This window comes from Desmodus rotundus, chromosome 13, assembly GCF_022682495.2.
Source record: "Desmodus rotundus isolate HL8 chromosome 13, HLdesRot8A.1, whole genome shotgun sequence".
NCBI lineage: Eukaryota > Metazoa > Chordata > Mammalia > Chiroptera > Phyllostomidae > Desmodus > Desmodus rotundus.
Genome location: NC_071399.1, coordinates 69740886 through 69754598, shown reverse-complemented (window position 1 = coordinate 69754598; position 13713 = coordinate 69740886). Strand labels below are relative to the sequence as shown.

Genomic DNA, 13713 nt, shown 5'->3' with positions numbered 1-13713 from the left:
TTTTTTAAACTGAAATTTGAAATACATACAATAATGTTTATAGATAGAGACTGTGCATGTATTTGTGAGGAAAACAAAAAGCAACTGAGTGGTGTCCCACTCCAGATGGAGACTTCTAACTTTTTCCACAGTACTAAGTTTGTTTCTGGGCCCATGCCCGCTCAGCAGTAACAATGATTAGCTGGAGCCATGTGACTAAGTTCTTGACAATGAGGGAGGAGCAGCTGTGATATGTACTGAGTGTGGCCTAAGACCTTTGGGTGTGTTTTGTTCACTGCACTCTTATCCTTTCCCAGTTCCTCCACCGGGAAAACTCAATGCCCAGGTATACTGAAAATTAACCAGTGTTCCTGATCAAGTTTGAAGAGCAGAGATGCCTCACAAACCCAGAAAGTTCACATCAATGTCATAAAGAAGAAAGCTTTCCTGTTTCTTAGCTTAAATGAGCAGATCTAGTGCCAGGCGAGATTAAGGAAGGAAGTACACACATGGTTGTGTATCTCGATACATTTCTGAAATCTCAGGGCAGAGGAAATAAAACTTTCAGTTTTTCAGCCACTGAATTTTGAGTCTGTCCCATCATAAAATATAACCATCCAAAATAATATACTAGCCATTAACCTTTACACTAAAGATTACCTATTCAGGTGTTTCGTGGGAAGAGTAACTTACACTTCTTAATATACCTCTCTAATGTTGTAATGATGTGTGAGTTATTTTTTTACTGTTTTTCTTCTAATAAAAATATTGATTGTAGAAGAAGCTGAAAAATCTATAATTTAGTATAAGATGTCAAGTCAAATAATTTAGCTGAATTGGTTATTAAGAAGAGAGAAAATGACCCAAATAATCAATAATTTTCAGAATGCTTTTTGCCCTTGAATACTTTGCATAGACTGTTCCCTCAACCTCTCAGCTTGAAATGATTTTTCCTTTATATATACATGTATATATATATATATATATATAAATTTTTCCTTTATGTATATATATAAACACACCCTCATCCTTTAAGATTCAATTCAAATATCACTGTCCCCCACAGAATTCTGTCCCTACTTCATTATGACTCATGTGACACAATGTCGTGCGATCATCTGTCTGTATGTTACCTTCTGTTTCGAGATCCTGAAAACCTTGAAAACAAGAAATACTACTCAAAATTACGTGAACTCATAGATGGAATGATCATGCACTACAAAAATAAGCCAAACTCAGTAAGACAAAGGGTAGATGAAAAATGGAAATTCTTATATTTGAGTTAAAAATAGCAATTTTTGCAAGGGCAGGCAGAGAGAGGCCTGACTTAACCATGGTCCGTATAAAATGGCTTATGAGGTTTTGTTAACTACGCAGTATGTGAGTCAACAATGTGATATGACTGCCAAAACAAGCAATAAACACACTGAAACCGTTTCACTTTGCCAGGCTCAATAAACATTATTTTGCTATTCTGATGGTCTCTAATTAGGATAATTAAGAATTGAAGTGTCAATGTTGGCCCCATCTACTAATTTCCTGATTTTCATGAACTTTAACCATTCCACATTTTGTGGCTGTGCATTCTACCACTCTGTGTTTTCTTGTTTTCCACCATTCTTCACTCCTAGCTGCCTGAGGCATGCATTAGGCAGTTTGCATCAACGTCCGCATAGATGCTGTGATAAGATATGCATTCATAACAACTACAATGGGATAACATTAGGAACATTGCCTTAATAGCAATTGTATTTTCAGTCAAGCAGTGGATTTAATACTTTCTGATTAACACTAAGTTTGATACCTATGAAAAATAGAAAGCATTCATTAAGGTAGGCAATCATGTTACTTTAAGAGGTTTCATGGAAAAAAGAGGTAATAAAACATCCTGGAAATTTTTTTGAAAGTTACATATTAAAAGGCAAATCAAAGAGTTGTACCTACCACAATATTTAGTCACAGAAAGTCCACATACTTATGTATGTGTTTCAAAATTGATGGTATCTCCAATGTCTAGTCACTGTTTAGTTAAATTGCATATTGCTATTCAATTAGGAAATAATTTTTCTTTCTTTTTGTTTTTTTTACTTTTTCCTTTTTTTAAAAATTGTTGTGTAATTATAGTTGTCCCCAATTTCCCCCCATTATCTCCACCACCCTACCCATCCCCACTTCCCACATTCAATCCTCCCCCTACCCCATGTCTTTGTCCCTGGGTCCTTCATGCATGTTCCTTGATGACCCTTCCTCTTCTTTCCCATTATCCCCTTTCCCCCTCCCCTCTGGTCACTGTCAGTTTGTTCTTTGTTTCCATGTCTCTGGTTCTATTTTGCTCACTTGTTTGTTTTGTTGATTAGGTTCCACTTAAAGGTGAGATCATATGGTATTTGTTTTTCACTTCCTGGCTTATTTCACTTAGCATAATGCTCTCCAGCTCCATCCCTGCTGTCACAAAATGTAAGGGCTCCTTCTTTCTTTCTACTGCATGGTATTCCATTATGTAAATGTACCATAGTTTTTTGATCTACTCATTTACTGTTGGGCACTTAGGCTGTTTCCAGCACTTGGCTATTATAAATTGTGCTGCTATGAACATTGGGGTGCATAGGTTCTTTTGGACGGGTGTTTCAGGATTCTTAGGGTATAATCCCAAGAGTGGAACCACTGGGTCAAAAGGCAATTCCACTTTTAGTTTTATGAGGAAACTCCATACTGTTTTCCACAGTGGCTACCCCAGTCTGGATTCCTACCAACAGTGCACTAGGGTTCTGTTTTTTCCACAGCCTTGCCAGTACTTGTTGTTTGTTGATTTGTTTATTACAGCCACTCTTTTAAAATATTGTAGTATTAATGTAACCCTTTATCATGAAGATAGAAAATAGCTCTTCCAACTTTGTCTTCAAATAACAGATAAATGTCTTCTCTCAAATCAGGATGGAAAGTGTCTCATCTCCTGCCTGAGATACAAATGTCTAGATCAGGTTCCTGAGAAGCAAAAACCTGAGAGAGAGGTCTAGGTGCACACAGTTTACTGAGAGAGAACGTTTCAAGAAAGTCTTAAGGGAGACAGTGGAGTAGGATAAGGAAGGGAAAAGTGCCAAGCAAGAATATGGGTTCAGGTCAAGCCTGGCCTTTGCCTGACCTACATGGTGAAAGGGAGGTCAGGAGAACAAACTTCTCTGTGTCATAGCCCTTATCTGAGGCAAGAGGCTCAGCATTTAAAATCCTGTATCGGGAAGTCACTGGCTATGGGCTTCCCTCAGAGTCTGAGTGGGTCTGAATAACTTTTGGTGGAAGGTAGCTCCAACCAGCCAAAAACAAGTTTCCATAGAAAGGGAGGCATCTAGGACTGGTAACAGCCAATACTCACAGATGCTTAGAAATGGACCACATCCACAGAACCAGGAAAACCAGGAAAGGGAATCTAGATGTTACATTACCCAGGTATAGTTTTTCTGGAATTCTGTGGTTGAAATAACCAAACAAGTTCTTACTGGAAGAACTATGGGCCACCATCACCAATACTACAGCTAGTACCAAGGTTGTAACTAACATTAGAACTTCCCTTTCATACTAGTCCTTCCTGAGTCCCCTCACTCTTGGAGAGCATTGCTGCTGGAGTAGAGGCTTACAAGATAGGATGACTCAGACCTCAATCTTGGAGAATCTGTGTCTAGGCCTCAAATTATCATGCATACATGAGATGCAGATGCTGTATTTGCTAGTTTACAGTTCAAATTGGCCATATAAGCACCACCAGTTGCCTCAATGGGTCAATTGAATATCAAATATATTTATTCATCCCTTAATTATAAAGCATCAGCACTAACTTTTGACAGCAATCAGGGTCAATTATCTCTGCCACACTGTATACTGGCATGAGGAATCCAAAATAACCCTACATCAATCCTAGATTTAATCTTACAGCATCCCCTCTTAGAAGGACCATCCCTAGATGCTGAGGAACTCTGGGCTCACAGATTCTGTAGTTTTAAGAAAGAGACTCATGAATTCCTCGAGTGGGTACTTAGAAGGATTGGTAAGTAGGGTCTTATGAGCTGAATTGACCCTCCCACAGATTCTTATATTTAAGCACTGATCCCTGGTACTTCAGAATGTGGCTGGATTGAGGATAGAATCTTTAAAAAGGCAATAAAGTTAAAATAAGACCATGAGGTCTTAAGACCTAATCCAGTCCGATTGCTATTTTTACTAGAAGAGATCCTAATGCAAAAAGAGATACCAAAGAGCTGTGTGCCCAGAGAAAATAACCTATGTGATGGCACAGTGAGAAGGTGGCCATCTGCAGGCCAAACACAGAAGCCTTAGAGAAGAACCCAACCCATCAACACCTTGATCTTGAACTTCTAGCATCTAGAAACATGAGAAATAAATTTTTGTTGTTGAAGTCACCTAGTTTGTGGTATTTTTTTTAAAAATAACAACCCTATCCTAGAGCCACTTCGGCTTTCAGTTCTTGTTTTCTAGACCCATATATTTTATCTATTAGGGATATAGTGCCACCTAATGCCTATTTTTAAGGAGTAAACCTCATACTAAAGATTAGCATCCCTTCTTTGCATGGGGTCATGTTTTTATTTTTATAAGTATAGTCCACTGCTCTTTCAGGCAAATAGCTTCAGGGTGATGTGGTAGGTAGTGTGGCCCGAAGATCCCACGGTTGTGAGTGCACTGCCACACTTACTTCACTATACAATAGGTCCCTTTGTCCAAGGTGACATGTGACAGTCCACCAATGAGAAATGAACTTTGCAGAATGATTGAATGGGAAGATCTGCAAACCTCTCTCTACAATAACAATAAACTGCTCAAATTTTCATAACCAAACATTTCAGTTTTGGGGAATTAAAATCGATACAACAAATTGTGATAGATGTATTGATGTTTCAGGAAAATGACTGAACTCTTTGTAAGAATAATGAAAATTTATGGGATTTTAAGCCTAGAACAAATTCTACTTCACTCCAAAACTTTCCAACCATGCCCCATCAGAGATTGTTCAACTGAAGCTGAGCAAAACATACAAACTAGCTACTTCACTGCTAGGCAGCACTGACTTGGCTAGGAGCAGAACATGTAAAAGCTCTATGACAAATGGCATTGCTGGGAACAATACTGATCTTGATGACAACCAGCCTTGCAGCTACCTGAAGTTGTGATGTTGGTTGGGGAAGAAGTAAATGAGAAGACATGCTAGTTTATTAAGGAGATCTAAGGACCGAGATAGCCATAGTAACCTTGATAAGCTACCGCACATCCTAGGTGGTCTGGAGGCTATGCACACACAGGGTGGGGCACAAGTAGGTTTACCGTTGTCTGTATGGAAAATAATACAATGATTAAAAATAATAATACAGGAATGAACTCTGTGTTTTACACACTCACAATGGTAAACCTACTTTGTCCCACCCTGTATGTGCACAAGGATGCACATAAATTTAGGACAGAGTAGAGAGAGCACTAGTTCCTTGATGACATGACAAAACCCAGCAAAAGGTAAAAACTGGGATGGCCCTGGCCAATGTGGTTCACTTGGTTGGAGCACCATCCCATAATTGAAAGGTTATGTTTCAGTTCCTGGTCGCAGCACATGGCTGAGTTGTGGGTTCAGTTGCCGGTCTGGGTGTGTACGAGAAGCAATCAATTGATGTTTCTCTCTCATGTTGTTGATGTCTCTCTCTCTCCTTTCCTCTCTTTCTAAAAAGCAGTGAGAAAATATCTGTATAGATGAGGAAAAAACAAAACAAAACAAACCTGGGACAGATTTGTAAACTGCCTGAATTATGAATGTATAGCTCAATTTTTTTAAAAAGTTATGTACTTTTTTATTGTTTATACTATTAGAGTTGTCCCTGATTTTTCTCCCTTTGCCCACCTCCACCCAGTCCCTTCCTCAGCCAATCCTGTATCATTGTTCGTGTCCATGGTTCATGCAGAAATGTTCTTTGGTTAATCCCTTCACTATTTTTCATTTAGTCCCCACTCTTTCCTTCTAGCAGCTATCATTCCGTTCCATATATCTGTGCTTTTGTTTCTATTTTGTGTATTAGCTTATTGTGTTCATTTGATGATACATATAAGTGAGATCATATAGTATTTGTATTTCACTGGCTGGCTTATTTCACTTAATATAATACTCTCCAGGTCCATCGTTACTGTTGCAAAAGGTAAGAGTTCCTTCTTTTTACTGCTGTGTAGTACTCCATTGTGTAAATGTACCACAGCTTTTTATCTACTCATATACTGATGGGAAATTTGCCTATTCCCACATCTTGGCTATTGTAAATAGCACTGCTATGAACATTGGGGTACATATATTTTTTTTGTATTGTGTTTTCAGGGTTCTTAGAATATATTCCCAGAAGTGGAATTGCTGGGTCAAAAGTGAGTTCCGTTTTTAATTTTTTTCAGGATACTCCATACTCTTTTCCACTTTGGCTGCACCAGCTTGCATTCCCACCAGCAATGCATGAGCATTCCCTTTTTTCCCCCACTTGCCAACACTTGTTTTTTTGTTGACATATTGGTGGTATGGTAGCCATTCTGGCAGGGGTGAGGTGATAGCTCATTGTGGTTTTAATGTGCATCTCTCTGATGATTAATGATGTTGAGAATTATTTCCTATGTCCATGGGCCATGTGTATGTCCTCCTTGGAGAAGTGTCTGTTCAGGTCCTTCCCCATTTTTTAATTGGATTGTTTGTGTCTTCCTGGTGTTGAGTTGTATTAGTTCTTTGTATATTTTAGAGAGTAAACCCTTACAGATGTATCACTGGCAAAAATGTTCTCCCATATAGTGACTTCACTTTTCATCTTGTTGATGGTTTCTTTAGCTGTGCAGAAGCATTTTAACTTGATGTAGTCCCGTTTGGGTTTTTTATCCTTTGTTTCCCTTGTCATAGGAGATATGTCGGCAAAAATACTGCTGTGTGAGATATCTGAGATTTTAGTGTCAATGTTTACTTCCAGGATATTTGTGGTCTCGTGACTTACGCATAAGTGTTTTATCTATCCATTTTGAGTTTATTCTTGTCGATGGTATAAATTGGTGGTGTAGTTTCATTTTTTTCATGTGCCAGTCCAGTTTTCCAACACCATTTATTGAAGAGACTGTGTTTGACCCATTCTATGTTTTTGCCTCCTTTGTCAAATATCAATTGACCATAAAAGCATGGGTTTATTTCTGGGCCCTCTGTTCTGTTCCATTGGTCTATATGTCTCTCCTTAAGCAATTACCAGGCTGTTTTGATTACAGTGGCCTTATAGTATATTTTGACATCAAGAATTGTGATACCTTCAACTTTGTTCTTTTTCAAGATTGCTGTGGCTATTTGGAGTCTTTTGTTGTCCTGTATAAATTTTTTGAATATTTGTTTTATATCTGTGAGATATGCCATTGGTATTTCCATAGGGATTGAATTGAATCTATAGATTGCTTTGGGTAGTATGACATTTTACTGATGTTAATTGATTCTTTCAATCCATGGACATGGTATATGCCTCCACTTATTTGCATCTCCCTCAATTTCTTTCTTCAGTGTTCTCTAGTTTTCCAAATACAAGTCTTTTACTTCCTTGGTAAATTTATTCCTATACACCTTATTTTTTGTGTGTTTGTTTTTGTTGCAATAATAAATAGTATTTTTTTAGTTTCTATTTCTGATAGCTCATTATTGGTATATAAAAATGCTATTGATTTCTGAGTATTGACTTTATATCCTGCTATTTTGCCAAATTCACTTATTAGGTCTAGTATTTTTTGGTTGTTGGAATCATTAGTGTTTTCTATGTACAGTATCACGTCATCTGGAAATAATTACAGTTTTGCTTCCTTCTTTGCTCCTGATTTTAAGGGAAACACTTTAGTTTTTGCCCATAGAGAATGATGTTCACTGTTGGTTTTTCATATATGGCCTTTATTATGTTGAGGTATGATCCCTTTATTCCCACTTTGTTGAGAGTTTTATTAATAAATGGATGCTGGGTTTTACTGAATGCTCTTTTATGCATCTATTCATATGATCACACAACTTTTATCTTTCCTTTTGTTTATGTGGTGTATCACGTTTATGGGTTTACGAATATGCTACCAACCGTGCATTCCCAAAATATATCCTATTTGGTCATGGTGTATGATATTTTTAATGTATTGCTGGAAGCTGTTAGTATTTTGTAGAGGAGTTTAGCATCTGTGTTCTCCAGGGATATTAGCCCATAATTCTCTTTCTTTGTCGTATCTTTATCTGTTTTTAGAATTAGGATAATACTTGCCTTGTAAAAAGAGCTTGGAAGTCTTCCCACCTCTTGAATTTTTTGGAATAGTTTGAGAAGGATAGGTGTTAGTTCCTCTTTGAATGATTGGTAAAATTTGCCTGTGAAGCCATCTGGTCCAGGACTTTTGTTTAGTGGGACTTTTTTTGATTATTGCTTCAATTTCATTTGCTGTTATCAGTCTATTCAGGTTTTCTGTTTCTTCCTGATTCAGTTTTGGAAGATTGTGTGTTGTTAGAAATTTATTCATTTGGCCCATGTTTTCCAATTTTTTAGCATATAGTTGTTCATGCTAATGTCTTACAATCCCTTATATTTCTTTGAAATCAGCTGTTACTTTGTGTCTTTCATTTCAGATTTTATTTATTCTGGTCCTCTCTCTCTCTCTCTCCTCTCTCTGTCTCTCTCTGTCTCTCTTTATGAGTCTGGTTAAATATTTGTCAATCTTATTTATTTTTTCAAAGAACCACCTCCTGGTTTCATTGATCTTCTCTATTCTTTTCTCAGTCTCTATGTCATTTATTTCTGCTCTGCTCTTGATTATTTTCTTCCTTCTACTTGCTCTGGGCATTGTTTGTTTTTGTTTTTGTTTTTCTAGTCCTTTTAGGTGTAGGCTAGGTTGTTTATCGTATAGCTAATCTTTACACAAATGAATCACAAAGAGGAGAAACCTTTCTGAATCGGTAGTTAAGCACTATGTCTGGCCAATCTTTAGGTGACTATTAAGCTATACCAGTCCATGAGTCACCATTAAGATTTCAAACTTAATAATAAAAATAAAGAAATAGATGAACTGGAAAGAGAGATCACTGCTTCACATTGCAGAACAGGTAAACACTATAGAATTGGCAAAGGTAAGTGGATGCAAATACAAACAAATAAACAAAACCCTGCAGGTTCAATAGGAATGAGCAGCAGAATCCAGAGTTTCTACAATAGATTATTTAAAATACATTCAATTTTCAGCAAAAAATTATGAGACATGTGAAGAAACACAAATATGTGATACATATATAAGAAAAATCAATATAAACTCTTTCTACAAGTCTATATATTGAACTTCACAGAAATTTCAAAGAAGTTATTATAAAGATGTTTAAGGAATGAAAGGAAACCTTGATTAAAACTAGAAGGGAAATATGACAACAACTTCTCAAGTAAACGCCAATAAGTGGATAGAAATTGTAGAAGCCAACTGAAGTCCTGGTGTTGAAATGTACAATCATTAAAATAAAAAATTCATAGAAATATCTAAACAGAAGACACAAATTATGAAAATTAAAAATAAAGATTTGCGCAAGGAGTGGCTTCGGTGGCACAGACAAAATGTAGGAAGGTCAGGCCAGGCAAGCAGGGGACCAGACGACCAGACAGCCCGCCAGCAACAGGAAACCGTCCAACAATTTAACCTCTTGGGCACCTAACCAACTTCCCAGCAAGTTTATCTGAGCCCCTCCACTATCAACTCAAGTTTGGCTGGTCCCCAGCCCGCCTACCACAGCCCTGGTGACAGCCCAGGGAAGAGCACTAGCATCTGTTTCTTTTGATTCTCAGTCAGCCCTGAAAATTGTGCTGAAATGTACCACCACAGTGTCTCTAAATGATGGTTTACTAAGATAAGGGAGACGAGGCAGCTCATTCAAGCTTCCACGCATCAACAACAGCAGTTAGCTACTGGCAGAAACAGAAGACTGGCTCAGCAGATGGAGAATAGACCCTCTGTTCAGGCAGCAGTAGAACATAAGCAGAAGAGCTCAAAGCAGCACCAGGCCCAGTAGGCAGGCCCATGAGGGACCCCAGACAGTGGAGCAAGTGGAGGAAGAAGCCTGGCCATAATCCAGAGGGCTTGCTCAGAGGAGGACTATGCCCACATGGGGACCTGCCATGAGTACTCTCTTTAGGGGTGAGATGTAGCTCTGAGGTCAAAACCTGCCCCAAGGTGGATGAGCAATAGCTCGCCTAATGGTTTTAAGAAGAGGTGGTGTTCCAGTTTGTGGATGTCCTGGCAGAGGAGACCTAGGGCGTGGAGCTATGGGTTGTGGCAGAATCGATGGTAGAGGGTGGTGTATGATAGGTTGAGGAAGATGGGGCTTTAGGAGTAGAAACCAAGGCCTCCAACAAAGGAGAGGTGCCCTCATTCGCCCTGTACTGACCAAGAAACAGGTACACAACCAATTGGGTGCGTCCACGTTGAAAACAAAAGGACACCTGCTGAGTTGGAAGCTTTCATAACACAAATTCCTAGACCAGTGATTGAAGCCTGCCTGCCCTCTTGTGAGAGATTCTTGTTAAAGTTATCACTAAATAACCTTGATTTGTTTACAAATAACCTAGAGATAACAGGAGTAAAGGCGCCTGACTGATGTTGAAAGGACCTATTATAATAGGCTATCAACTTACTTGTCAGGAATTTGTGCATTTAGTGTGTTTCTTTTACTCTTTGGATGCTGTGTTGTATGAAATCCCTCTTTTTTCTTTGATTTAGATTTGGTTTGGTTTTGCTGTTTGTTTGTTTTTGTTATTGTTATTGTTGTTCTTTTTTTTCTTCTCCCAGACTGCTCTTTGAACATGAACGTGAACATTCCTGCCACATCGACATGCTTTATAGTCAGTGAAGCCTGGGACACCTTCTTTCCACCTCTGCTTCCCCTCACCTGCCATATATGCTCTGACTTTCTGACATTTCCTCTGGTCAGCCTTGTATCCCTGAAAAGTCCCAGAAAGAGCCTATCAGTGTTCCTCGCTAATGCCTGTTTCTAAGATACAATTTATGTTCTGTGTCACTTTCATAGTCTCTTAGAAGGGTTTAGAACATCCAGAATTCAAAATGATTTCTGTCACATTGGTATTTTACGATAGTAAATTAGGAATGCTGGTCTAGCCACAGGGCCACATAACAGGCCACACATGGTAGCAGCACAGCTTTGATCAAAGTTGCTGCACCTCATACTGTGTGCTGGGTTGGCTACGTGTACGTACACTTTCTACCCTGGAACAAAATTCATAAACTTCCCTCTTGGCTTTGCACCATGACCACACAGGTACTATTGGGTTGGCTTACAGCTGCATAGAGAGGGAAAGCCGTTCAGTTAAGCAGAAGCTTCAGAACGGAAAGGGACAGAATGGTGGCAGGTACCTGCAGGGGAGGGGTCAAAAGATGCCCTGTGCTGAATACTGTTATCCTTATCTTTATCCCAAACCAATCTTGGGCTTAGCCATAGCTGGCTTGACCTTCTTACTTCCCTTGAAGATTTAAGTTCAACCATGTTCAGTTAACTGTTTCAGTTTCTGTGGACACTTGTAAATATTTCTGGTTTATTAAAACAAGAAATTGTTCTCTCAAGTGTCCCCACAAAAAAAAAATAAGAGAAAATTATCACTATTAGACCTACAGAAATAAAAATCATTATAAGAGAATAATACGAACAACTGTTGGCCAACAAATTAGACAAGTTAGATGGAATGGATGATGTACTGGAAAGAACCACATTATCAAAACTTACTCAAGATAAAATAGAAAATCTAAATAAATCTATAATAAGAAATTAAATTAATAATTAACAATCTTCACAAAAATAAAAATATAAATTATTAAAGTTAATATTTTAGTTTCTTTAAATTTACTTAGAATAAAATAACAATATAAAAATTCTATCAAACATTTTAAAAAGAAATGATGCCAATGACTCACTCTTTCAGAAGATAGTGAATAAAGAGAATGCTTCCCAAATCATTGTGAGGTCAATATCAACACCTCAGTACTAATTAATGCTAAAGAAAGACATCAGACACAATTTCTACAGACTGTTATCACCCCTGGAGAGAGACACAAAGATCCTCTGAAATCTTAGCAAATCAAAAAAAGAAACATAAAAAGGATTATACACAATGACCAAGTGGGATTTATCTCAGGAATGTAAAATTGGATTAACATTTAAAAATCAATTAATGTAATATACCATATTCCTAGAAAAGGAACATATGATCATCCAGAGATACATAAAAAGGTTTTGATGCTATTCTCTCATTGATGGGCCATATTTTCTACATTTTTATATATATGATCATTTTTATTCAAATGCCTGATATGCAAGCAGTAGAGACAGAAGTAAATAATATTTGTGTTCAGAAAAAGGTAAGCTTCTTTTATCAGGCTGCTTGAGGTCGTGCAGTCAGTAGTGGTTCTTGGCTTTATCGTTACTTATTAAATTCAATTCACAACATAACAAATTATACGAAGATAAAATGGTGACACTATCTTCCCTTAGCAGGGATCTGAGCCCAGTTTTCTCTCAGTTCTCAGGTTTGCCCTGGACCATTGGCAAACCCCATTGTCTGCCCACCAGTGTGGTTCCCTCTCAGCTCTTCCTTCTCTCCAGCCGTTCAAAGGCCTCCTTTTCTCCAACTGTAAGGCCCCCAGTGTCATGTGGCTGCTTTCCACTGGGTGCCTTTTTCACCCTCCACATTGAGGAGGTCCTCAAAGCCATACTTTCCAGGGACAGATGGTGAGTGTTCGCTACTGAGATAAGCCCAGAGTGCCTGGGCAGATTGGGTGTCTCCTAATTCTCCCATTCCTGCCTGTCCATAAGCCCTCCAGACTCCTAGAAGATAAACTGGAACACTAAACACTTTAAAAGTCTCTTTGAGCAAAAAGCCATTCATCACCAAACCAGAAGTGGCTAGGAGGACTCCACCCATAGGTGGGTGGGGAAAGACCTATGGAGGAGGTGAAAAAGCAAACACAATTGTTTGGCTAGAGCTTCAAGCCTAGTTGGCTGCTTGTGATTGGTTGTCCTTAGGTTTTGGTTTTGATTTCCTAACTTTGAGGCATTTATAGACTTAGGTTTTGGTTTGCTAATGTAGGCCACATTGACATTAGAAGCATCTCAGTTTAGTGACCTCCTTGTTTAATTAATATAACCAAACGACTCAATAGTCTTAGAAGTGCTCAGTGCAGCCTTCAAGAGAAGTCTGCAGGTAAGTGCACGTCAACTTGTATAGTAACACATCCTAAGGAGGATTAAAAAAAATTGTACATTGATCAGAGAGAGGGAGGAGGAGAGAGAAAGAGAAAAAAAGAGAGAGAGGCAGACAGACAGACATTTGTTGTTCCCCTTACTTATACATTCATTGGTTGCTTCCTGTCCTGACCCAGGATGGAGCTTGCAACCTTGGCTATTAAGAGGAAGCTCTAAAAGCCAAGGTCTTTCAGAGCCTCAGGATTTCCCCGCCCAGGGCTTTCCCACCAGGGCTTTCATCCTAAAGAGAATTTAAAGTCTGACTTTATATTCAGCTTTTTATGCATGAATGGCAGCTTCTTGGTCTTTCTCTCATTCTGCAGTGATCAAAACAGCGATTGTTTTCATCTTTTTTAGAGGCACTCCTCATATTCTTTTCCCCTTTATTAGGTTTCTTTGCTATCTTGGCACACTTGTTTTTTTAA

At 38.4% G+C, this 13713-nt stretch overlaps 1 pseudogene; it reads left to right on the top strand.

The window, feature by feature from the left end:
• Positions 1 to 1082: 1082 nt before the first annotated feature.
• On the top strand, positions 1083 to 10502 carry LOC112310309 (chromatin target of PRMT1 protein pseudogene; annotated as a pseudogene).
• The last annotated feature ends 3211 nt before the right edge of the window (positions 10503 to 13713 follow it).